The 11,069-nt window shown below is 40.8% G+C and overlaps 2 long non-coding RNA genes across 2 annotated transcripts in view; one reads left to right on the forward strand and one right to left on the reverse strand.

Moving 5' to 3' along the window:
• Positions 1–11,069, forward strand: part of LOC116669973 (uncharacterized) — a 14,508-nt gene that overhangs the window by 2,438 nt on the left and 1,001 nt on the right. The window contains exon 2 of the long non-coding RNA XR_004326920.1: positions 3,895–3,900. This is a non-coding gene — a long non-coding RNA (uncharacterized LOC116669973). The remainder of the gene's footprint in view (positions 1–3,894; positions 3,901–11,069) is intronic.
• The window catches only part of LOC116669977 (uncharacterized), a 13,614-nt gene continuing 11,845 nt past the window's right edge, over positions 9,301–11,069 (reverse strand). The window contains exon 3 of the long non-coding RNA XR_004326924.1: positions 9,301–9,310. This is a non-coding gene — a long non-coding RNA (uncharacterized LOC116669977). The remainder of the gene's footprint in view (positions 9,311–11,069) is intronic.

Here is an 11,069-nt window from a genome sequence, read left to right on the forward strand (position 1 = left end):
TGATTACTAACAAAACAGAGTGTAAATTGTATATGTCCTCACTGGGGATCAATAAACAGTATAAATTATTAATAAAATTATAATAGTGTAGACTGTAGAGAAATGCAACAGTACTTTTCACACGTGTCTAAAAATGCATGATTCCCTTGGCTTAGTTATACAAAAAGTCTGCTAAATGTTCATGTGTAACATTAAATTGCAATCTAAAAGTAACTATTCGGGGGCATTGTGTAGGTGGAGATGCCAGCACTCAAAATAACTTTCTGAAAGAGAAAAATGACTCCTACATATCTGAGGCCCGCACATAGTTAAAAATTACCGCACAATAGTATGACGTTAAACTGGACTTCATGTGAATAATACACATTAAAAAACTGTTCTGTGGTGTAACTTAGTTAAAAAAAAAAAAAGGTAATTTCCATCTGCTGGCTATTAAACCGCATGTCAAGGGGAAATGCACCAGCAGTTAGCAAGACTAGAACGTTAATATTTCTATGATAAAATGTTATTATCCTTATCATTATCACAGTTACTAAAGTCTAACCTGCATTATCCAGTTTCTAATAGACAACGTTAATTAGCGGCTATCCTCGTTTTTCTGCTAAGGTTCAAAGATTACTTTAAACCTTAGCTGTTAGGCTTACCTCGATTTATGTAGCTAAGCTAACTTTGTTAGCAGCAGCTGCGGCCGATGCAGGTGGATGTAAACAGTGTCCACACCTCCATCAGTCACCTCCCTCGCTCCTCCCCAGCTCCACCCTCTTGTCTAAAAATCGTCACATCCGTTGTTAATGCAACCAATATGGGTGACGTGATGATATTAACAGTCTATGCTAATAAGTGACATACTTTTACCATTTTTTGTTTGATCTACATTTTATCATCTATCATTTATCATATCAATTTAATAAAGATGTTGCTCAGAATGACAAATAGGTAAACACACCATTGTTCATGTAAGGTTGTGTGTCATTTTCACTGCAACCAGTTTATTTATGCCATGTCTTGTCATATCCATCATAACCCTAAATTAGTACGATTTTTACAGAAAAAACATATGCATTATGACCACTAAAACTGACTTCAAGACATCAATGTTTCTAAAATAATACATTTTGTGATATCTGTGTCAGATTTAAAGAAAGACCTTGGAACAAATGTAATTAACATAGGGAAAGAGACTTGTTTAGTGGTGTGATGAAAAATGATTTTCTCTGAATGATAATATAAAGCTTGACCTATAGTCATGTCATATTTTCCTTCTTTCTTCCGGTCTCGTTGTGTACTTCCACACAAAGCACATGTGACTTAAAAAAAGGATCAGAAATATGATTTCACCTGCACACGTTGCTGCGTACTTTAGTACACACATTCTTGTAGTGCTGGACGGTACTCCGGTTTATACCATACTACCAGTATTCATTTCATTTTGTCATAAACTGTAATACCGGCGCATTGCCACAAAGAGCGCTACGGCTGAAGTAATTTGCGAGTGAACTGAGAGCGGGAGCCCGGTTAACTGCGTACCCTTCTCACTCATGGAAGTAACTTTATACCACAACAATTAATAACCCACAACTAACGCTCTTTAACAGGATGAAACACCATAGCACACACATTTCTAACACTAATTTCACATTAATAAATTTACACCGCCGGATGGCATGGTGGGTAACATTATAGCTGCTAGCTAGCCAGGTAGCATAACAGTCTGTTAAGCTGGGAGAGGGAAGAGAGAAGAAAGTTAGAGGATGAAGAAAGAACAGAGATCTTGTAAACGTACAACGTAAAACAACGTATGCTCGAGAGAGGAGCCGTCTGCTGTTCCCACGTTTTTTTATTCAAAGAAAACGATGCCCAATATTGGCCAATATTATCTCTCTCTCACACTCACACACACACACACACACACACACACACACACACACACACATCACAACACACACACAACCCACACAAAACACACAACACCACACATCACACACACACACACACACACACACACACACACACACACACACACACACGTTGTGTAAGTGTAACCTGCTCCCCTGAGCCTGGCGAGGCTCATATACACAGAAAGAAAGCACCATGAAGTGACGGTAACTACCTCCGCTGCTGGGCGAGTCAGACACGCCGCTCAATGAACCAGCAGCAACGTTTCTCCAAATGGGCATCAACTGATTAGACTACTGACGCATACTATGCACTACTCACTTCTGTCAATTTTCTTCCAATGCCGTTAAGAGTTTTAAAGGACTGACAAATCTAAAGAAAAAGGAAATCAAAATGTCAATGTAAAGTGAAGGATCATTTTGGTTGATAGCCTGGATATTATTTTTTCACAGGTTTGGCCATTGTCGTTATCGTTCATGATAACATTGTGCTCACTTAAGTAATTGCTGCGATGCGAGACCACAGTGAGGATCGCTAAAACAAAGCCAGACGCGGCAAGAAAAAACGGGCAGCCAGACATTCAGACAAGTCAGTATTTACTCTCATCAGATATTTTTGTTTTTGTTTATTGTCAATACATGGTTGTCTTCCATGAAGTGGTGGTGGAAGTATTTAGATATGTTAGTCAAGTAAAAGTGGCAATAACATATTGTAGAAATACTGTAACAAGTAAAAGTGCTACATTCAAAATTTTACCCAAGTTAGCCTACAGAGGTATTTGCAACAAAATGTACATAAAGTATCCAAAGGAAAAGTACTCATTGGGCAGCTGAATGGCCCTGTCAGCGTTGCATACCACAGGACGAGCAAGAGGTTTTCACCACTCCGGCCCCCCGGTAGAGACCTCTGGAGTAACCCATCAGAATTAGAGCCCGACCAATAAGAGATTTATAAGGCCAATACAAATATTTGGTTATTTAAAAATCTTATGTTTAAAATATATTAAAAAAAAAAAAAAAACAGAAACGCGTGACAAAACAGATGTCCCTAACATTAGTCATTTGTAATAATTTGAGTTCTCACTAAAAATAGTATGATAATTATTTGTTATTTGATAACAGAACAGAGGAACATCAAAATATATTAAAGTTCTGATAAATAAAATGTATAGAAATACAAACTTAACCCTTGTGCTGTCTCCCGTCAACCATGAAATAGAAAAGGTTTTTTTCAACACCATTATCGCTTTTTCCCAACATTTTTGTCACTTTTTCAATGTTGTGGGGGCTTTTTTTGATGTTTTTTTCCAAAGTTATTTGATATTTCTAATGTTGACATTTTCAACGCTTATTTTGAAGGTCCATTTTTTGTGGAGAAAAGAAAGAAAAAAAAACTGAAAACGGGTCAAACTTGACCCGAGGACAACATGAGGGTTAATATATGAAACTTAAAGTCCTTTGAACAAAAACATAGTAACAAAAAAATAATAATAATAATGTGTGTTGCCAACAGGGAAGTTGTAGAGTGAAACTATGCAACATCAACGCTCATAACATGGTTGACTGTCCGTTTTTATTTTATTTTTTAAACATTCATTGACTACTTGTTTCTTAACCTATCTGACATGGGTACCTTAATTATGGTACTTTATAAAAAATTACTATAAAACTAAGATCTAAGTTGTAATAAAACAGAATTATCCTTTCAGAGACCATGTTGTCCCTCTCCACTCAGTCTCCCCCTTTTCAAAAGAAATGGTCAAAAGAATGCGTGCCAAACAGTTCTATTATATGAGCTATCACATGTTGGAAAATCTTAGCGAAGCAGAGCTAACCTGCTTCCATTAGCTCCCTGAGGCTACTGAAGGAAGAACTCATTTTTTTCCGAGATGCATTGACTGCATACTTGTCTAAAGCTGCAATTAAAAGAGCATTTGCACCCTGATATTTTAAGAAAGATTGGGTTGTGAGGAAGAGTGACATTTTAAAGCCAGCTAAGGAAAAAGTAGGTGTTTTCTTGGCATACAAAGAAGGCTTTCACCAAATGCATTACTTTAACTGGAGGGTTTAGAGGAGAGGCACTGGAATTGAAGTCACATTTTTTTGCATTATGTTACTGCAAAGACTATGAGCTCTGCAAGCATCATTTGATATAAAGCTGGACTCAAAATGGATTAAAATCCCTTTTCTAAGGATTTCCGGTTGCTTTGACTTGAAAGGTCAATTCTGCAGTGAAGTACTTGACGTGCCTTAAAATCGGTCAAACAAGAAAACAGTGGCCGCGGGGTAATGTGATCATGTTTCTTGGTAGGGGTATCGAAATGTAATGCTCTTATCAAGAAAGGTGTTCTTTTTTCTCAATATGCAGGATAACGGGAAGAGAGACATAAATAATGAAAAAGATGCACAAAAGTGGCAGTGGAATATGCCGGGAGGTGCTCGAGATACAAACACGTCGAGAGAGAACGTCCAGGAGGAGGAGACAGCAGGCAATGAAAGAGAAAAGGATAAGCGAGAAGAAAGATGGAAGAGAGGGGAAGCTGCTAATTCGGTGGCCGGGCAGGCAGGCGTGGAGGAAGGGATTTGGACTGAGCTCTGGTCCAGATCCTTGCCTGTTAGACTGACACAGCAACAACCCTGCCACCGGCCTAATCCTCCAAATCACCCCTCCACCACGGGAGCTGAGACACGCAAGGATCGGAGGGGAGGATTGTGCAGGGAATCAAATGATGGGTGAAGTAGGAAAGGGGAGGAAAAAAAAAAATAACAAGAATGGAAAGTGGGAAGGATGTATGGAATGACTGATGGATGAGGAGGAAAGGAAGAAGAGGGCTGAGCATTGTGTAAAAAAAAAAAAAAATCAAGTAGAGAGATGATAAAAGAGAAGCTTGGGGAACCAAACAGGAAAGGAATCAAGAAGAAAGAAGAAAGGGTAAACAACAGAGGGCCAAATTGGCTGAGAAGGATGGAGTGAAGACAGCAATGGAAAGAGCGCAGAGACAGACAAGAAGGGGATACAGAGCGAGCAAGATTGCGAGGGCCACCAGGAGAGAATAAAAGAGAGAGAGAGAGAGAGAGAGAGAGAAAAAGGGGAGCTTTGAGCTGGTGTTTCAGCTCCATCCAACAGCGGGTCTTACTGGCACTAATGAGTGTGGCTGCTCTCGGGAGTGTGTGTGTGTTTGTGTGTATAGATGCAGTGAGGGAGGGGTGGTGGTGGTGTTGGTGGGGGGGGATTAGTATGATTGAATACCCCCCTCCCTCTTTCATCTGCTATCTACCAGGGTCAGTGAACATACACACCATTTCCAAACCCATCACAACATCCACTCCCAACCCCCATCTCTCCCTATCTTTCTTCCCTCAAAACATGCAGCGCCTCTGGGCACTCCTTACAGCGAGGCTGGCCTGGCTGCCAACATCCAAAGAACTGGAGGTTGTGGTCTTAAGTAACCCCCCCCTCTCTCTCAGTCCTTTCACCACCTCAAAACAAGTACTCGCTGTTGTTACTTTCCTCACCAACCACGTTCCCCTGCTCTGCTCGCTCCATTCGAACTCTCCCTCCCTTCTCCCGGAGGCTCTGCTCCTAAAACCAGGTCTGCCATTGATTTGGTGAAGGGTGTAAAAAGGCGATCAATATTTCCTGGTGTGCATTGAAACTATACAGCCTATTTGAATGTCATGGGGCTTTAGGAGGTGTATGCTGGCCATTTATATACATCGGCACAAAAAATAGGAAGGATGGAGAAGAAAAGAGAGCAAGGCTATGTTGTAGAATAGCATCCAGTATGACTTTACACATATAGTCACACGCACAGACTCACTGCCCCTCCCACCCCAGACGGCCCTCTTTAAAAATTCATTCAGTCAATAATGACCCTTCGCCCTCTCAGTCTCTCCTAGGAGCTAGGATAGCTGCCTCCTCCCACACAGCCTCTCTCTTTCTCCCTCTGTCTCTCCATCCCTCCCTCTTTCTGACACACACACACACACACACACACGCACACACACACACACACTTAAACCCTCTCACAAGCCCAGGCACACACACTCCTTGTCCTCTCGACCATGAAGCCACAGAATCTACACTTTTGACGGTGCTGTACCATCGCAATTAGTTATGCTAGCACGTCAGGCTAAAGTGCTACACTTTGTTCACACTACCAGCATGCTGCAGTTACATATTTCGTGATTAACTGTAGTGGTATTTTCTAGTCAGACAGGTTTAGAAGTACATGTCTTTCAAAAGACAGTCGCCAGTGGCTCAACAAATTAGCAATGCTATGTGGTGGCGAGGCTAGCAGATAAGCGCCACGGTACAGGCGAGGGGACTTTGTCACTCTCCATGGAGATGGTTCCCGTTATCTGATTAATTATACAGCGGGATCACACATCTCGCATCAGAAAAAAACAGCATTAAAATATATAGCAATGTTAAAGAGGCCCCAAGATCTGGTTGACAACGAATTGGATATAGCCAGAATCTGGGCTGAGAGCCAAAGTTTTCCCTTCATTGTGTTAGTTTTTCTGTGCCATGTAGGACTGCAAGGTATGAGGAAAATATCTAATAATTATTATTTTGACTGATATGATGATTGCAATTTAAAAATTGATATGGGTGGGAATGAACTTTTTTTTTAAATCTTAATTCTCATTTTCATAGAAAAATATTTTTATATATGAGTAGCGGATAACATTTTAACATTCACTTTGTTTGATTATCTTCATACTGCTAGCTTGAAGATAAAAAATGAGACCTGAACAACGGGTCCGCTCTGTTTATATACAGTATACAGGACGTAGTTGAAGCCCGTGCTGGACGCAAGGGCGGGAAAGAAAAAGCTTCACGACTGCGCATGCGCGATGGGAAAACCACTAAACGCGTAGCCCTTAGAGGGCGATGCCACGAAATAGAACGTTATCTTCAGTCAGGCAAATACACAGAAAGTTCAACTCACAGTTCGCTGTCTGTCCAGGAAACAAGGCTCAAACACCAAATACGAAACCAGACGCCAGCTACTGCAAAGTCCGCCTCAACAGGGAACCCACCGCCGTCCTCTCGGGTCTGAAAAGGCGTCCTCCGAATCAGCCATTCTCCGTTAGCTCCAGCGTTAGCCAGACATACTGGCTAGCACAACTTTTGACCTAGCTAGCTAAACAACTGCGGTTAGACAAGAGACGTGCAGAAGTGTCTACGTCCACAGCCTCGTCCGTCCATTTAGATCTTCTCCAAGCTAACTATTCCAGCGATTCATAATGTCCTTCAGTGTTGTAGGTTGTTGTCTTAGTTTATATTCTCTCTCTCCACTCCGCTTCGTCGTCCGTGCACATGTTAAAACCCCGCCCTCACTCATTTACTTCCTTATTTACAACCACTCATCACAGATGACATTGACTGATACAAAACTAACCAATCAACATAATACACTTCAAAATAAAGGCACATTACGTGTAAATCTTATTCTTTTTTACACATGGACCGTTAATTTTAAATATCAAAATATATATATATATATATATTTTAATAAACAGATTAAAAATGGGTTTCCTCAGGAGGGTGGCTGGCGTCTCCCTTAGAGATAGGGTGAGAAGCTCAGTCATCCGAGAGGAGCTCGGAGTAGAGCCGCTGCTCCTTCGCGTTGAAAGGAGCCAGTTGAGGTGGTTCGGGCATCTGGTAAGGATGCCTCCTGGGCGCCTCCCTAGGGAGGTGTTCCAGGCACGTCCAACTGGGAGGAGACCTCGGGGAAGACCCAGGACTAGGTGGAGAGATTATATCTCCAACCTGGCCTGGGAACGCCTCGGGATCCCCCAGTCGGAGCTGGTTGATGTGGCTCGGGAAAGGGAAGTTTGGGGTCCCCTACTGGAGCTGCTGCCCCTGCGAACCGATACCGGATAAGCGGATGAAGATGGATGGATGGATATATATATATATATATATATATATATATATATATATATATACACAGTCTATGGGTTTACGCCACAATCTTTAAGACCATTTAGAACAGTCTATTTTAACTTTTAACGTCTTTCACTACTTACAATGTTTAATTGATAACTAAATTATGTTGATCTCTGTTTACCATATTGATTTCTCCTTTAAACTAAATAATTTTTTGTTATATTGCATTATTGCATTATTACTTTGGGTATCAAGGACTCCTCATTAAGAAGGCTGTACCCACACTTCACAATGGGATCCTGTTAAACTAAAAAACAAAACAATGTGAGAACATGCCCAAAGCAAAATGTGTTAAACGGCCAACACAAAGTCAATAACTTTTATAACAATAACATCTAAACCATCTTCATTAGAAAAATCCATCTGCTGAAGAAGGCCAGGAGATGTGGCTGCAACCAAGCAAGTGGACCTTTTCTTACTCAAATTTGTTGTACCATAACAGAGAAATATAGTCTAACAAGATTAGTGACACTACTTTAGTTCACATTTAATGTTATTGCTATAATATTCTTAGATATTCCAGAGATCTGTCCAAAATCAGCAGGTACACATGCATCTACCTGTTAGAGTTGAGCAATAGCTCACAACGCATAAACATTTAGCAAACATTGATATTTAAAGGGGACATATCATAAAAGCTCACTTTTTCAGTGCCTGTGCAAATACATTAGGGTATCTGGAGAACAACCCACAAACTGTAAAATATGACAAGCCAGTCAGATTTTGTGGGATTCAAAAAGCAATTCAGATTTAGCTCCCCTTCTAATGTCACATGCAGGCTCAATAGAAAATGCCGCCACCACCATCTGTCTCCACCCACAGCTTGAGAACTACCATTGCAAAGGTGCGCCACATTTTTCTTGCAGGCCATTGAGAGCGGACTGGGCTTTTTGGGAGGGCGGCTTAAAGAAACAGGCGGTAAAAATGAGCTTTTCAGGCAGAGGCTGAATACAGATATATTCAAACAGGCAGCATGAAAAAAAGTTCTAGTACAAACACAAAATGTATCAGCATGAACCTGAAAATGAGCATATCTCCTTTAAACTTTTAAATCATATTCAAATGTAAAAAAATTTGTTTTCTATTATTTAAAATACGTTAAAAGCATTTATAAAACATTCTTAGAAAGTCTTAAAATCCCATTTGGGTTGAAACAAAGCTTCCACATGCACTTCATCAACACTGAGCCAAATAGCGTATGGGAATGCTGACTTAAAACACTGCATTCACTTTTGACTCCACCTGTGTCTGGTCCCATTACCACCCATTACCACCCATTACCACCATTCGCCATTCCAAGAGGAGGTCCCTGGTGGCACTCTGTTCCCCATGTGCTCAGCAGGGCACTGCTCCTCGTCTCCCTCCTTCCTTCCCTCCCTCCATTCATCCATCATGAGTAGGCGGCTAAATGGAGCAGAGCGCCTCGCCTCTGACCCCTTTCAATGAGCCATGGGGTCTTTCAGTGGTGCAACGCTCCTGTGATCCAGAGGGGAGCGATTTGGAGCGATGCGCTCGCATCAGTAATGTCCCATAGCATTCAGGGTGTATTAAGCCTTTGGACATTCCCTCCATGCATACCTCTCCTTTTCTCCATGCCTCCATTAATTCTCGTATTCTGTTTTGGTGCACATGACAAGGTGGGCCCAAGTAGAAAAAAAGGTAACAATGATTGCAAAACTTATTGTTACCATTCAAACCATTTGGTTCAGCAGCAAGGAGAAAATGCAATGCATTTGATGCATGAACTCAAAATACATGACATCAGAAACTAAAAGCAGAAGTAAATAAGGATTAAACACCCGATTGGTGTAGTTTACTGTACTTCCATACATCTTCTGGTGCACATACTTGGGCACATCATCAGTGTTTTGCTTCTGGTACGTCGCCCTCTTCCTCATCCTCCATCCTCTCCTCCAAGGGCATATTGTGCTCCAGCAAGATACTAAAGTATCTTAATACTAAATAAAATTGAGCAATGGTTCATTTTGACACTTACGTATTTGGTTGCTTATAAAAAGAAAAACCTTTCATACGGCAACACCATCTAAAAAGAGCACACATTTGAAGATCGATATTTTCGTCATGTTGGCTTTTACATATTTGTCTATATCCACTGTCAGCAGAATGTAAAATGCTAATCCTTTATCTTATCCTTCCATTACCCCTGAACCATCCATGCATCTGTCTCCCCTCCCTTAAATACTTCACTCACCCCGTCTACCACTAGTCCATCCCATCAACACGTCCTCCTCCTTCACCATTCCTCCTGTCACCCATCCATCCGCTTGTCTTCCTCCATCCATCAATGCATTTATTTCTCCCTCCATGCCTTTAGCACTTCCTCACTCCTCTTTCCATTATTATTTCCCTTCCCTCCCTTCCTATATTTTCTTCCCATCCCTCATTTTACCCATCCATCCTGTTAGGAAGTGAAATGTTTTACCCATTAATCCAGAAGTACTGTACTCAGATCTTATACTCATGTAGAAGTACAAACACATGGCATCACACTATACTTACAATACCAAAAGTAAAAGTACTCATTGTGCAGAATGGCTCATTTCAAAATAATGTATACCATATCATTGCATTGTAGTTATTGATGCATTAATATGTTCATCACTTTGAAGCAGGTAAAAGTGGGGCATATTTCAATAACTCCATATTCTGCTGAATAGCCTTTAATGTAACCTATAATACATCATCATTTGTTGATTGCTTGCACAATTTAAAGATCAACATTAAAGATCAATTCAAAACAATTTAAAACATTGATTAAAGGACAAATCTGGCGCAAAATGAACCTAGGGGTTAATAATAAATGTGTACCGAGTCAACCGATCTCTGGGATTTGTTTTCATGCTAATCGATTGTGACCAGTTTTATCGCAAACTGCTAATTAGTTGTCGGGGCATGGGTTAAGTAAAAAGAAGTCGCTATTTCTACACCACTAACAAGGCTCAACATAGCCCCACACTTTAACAGTAGCATAATGAGGGTCCCTACATGTAAACCAAAGCATTGAGACATTTTTAAGTGCACAGACAGTTTAATAAAAAGATTATTAAGACAATACCTTTCATGTATACAGGCGGGCGCCAGCTCAGGAAAACCGCCACGACCAGTTGAAAGCCGTGCAACGTGGAAATGCATAAATTATATCCACCCACCCATCCATTCATCTTCATCCGCTTATCCGGTATCGGTTTGCGGGG

This window comes from Etheostoma spectabile, chromosome 20 (assembly GCF_008692095.1).
Source record: "Etheostoma spectabile isolate EspeVRDwgs_2016 chromosome 20, UIUC_Espe_1.0, whole genome shotgun sequence".
In the NCBI taxonomy this organism is placed as follows: Eukaryota; Metazoa; Chordata; class Actinopteri; order Perciformes; family Percidae; genus Etheostoma; species Etheostoma spectabile.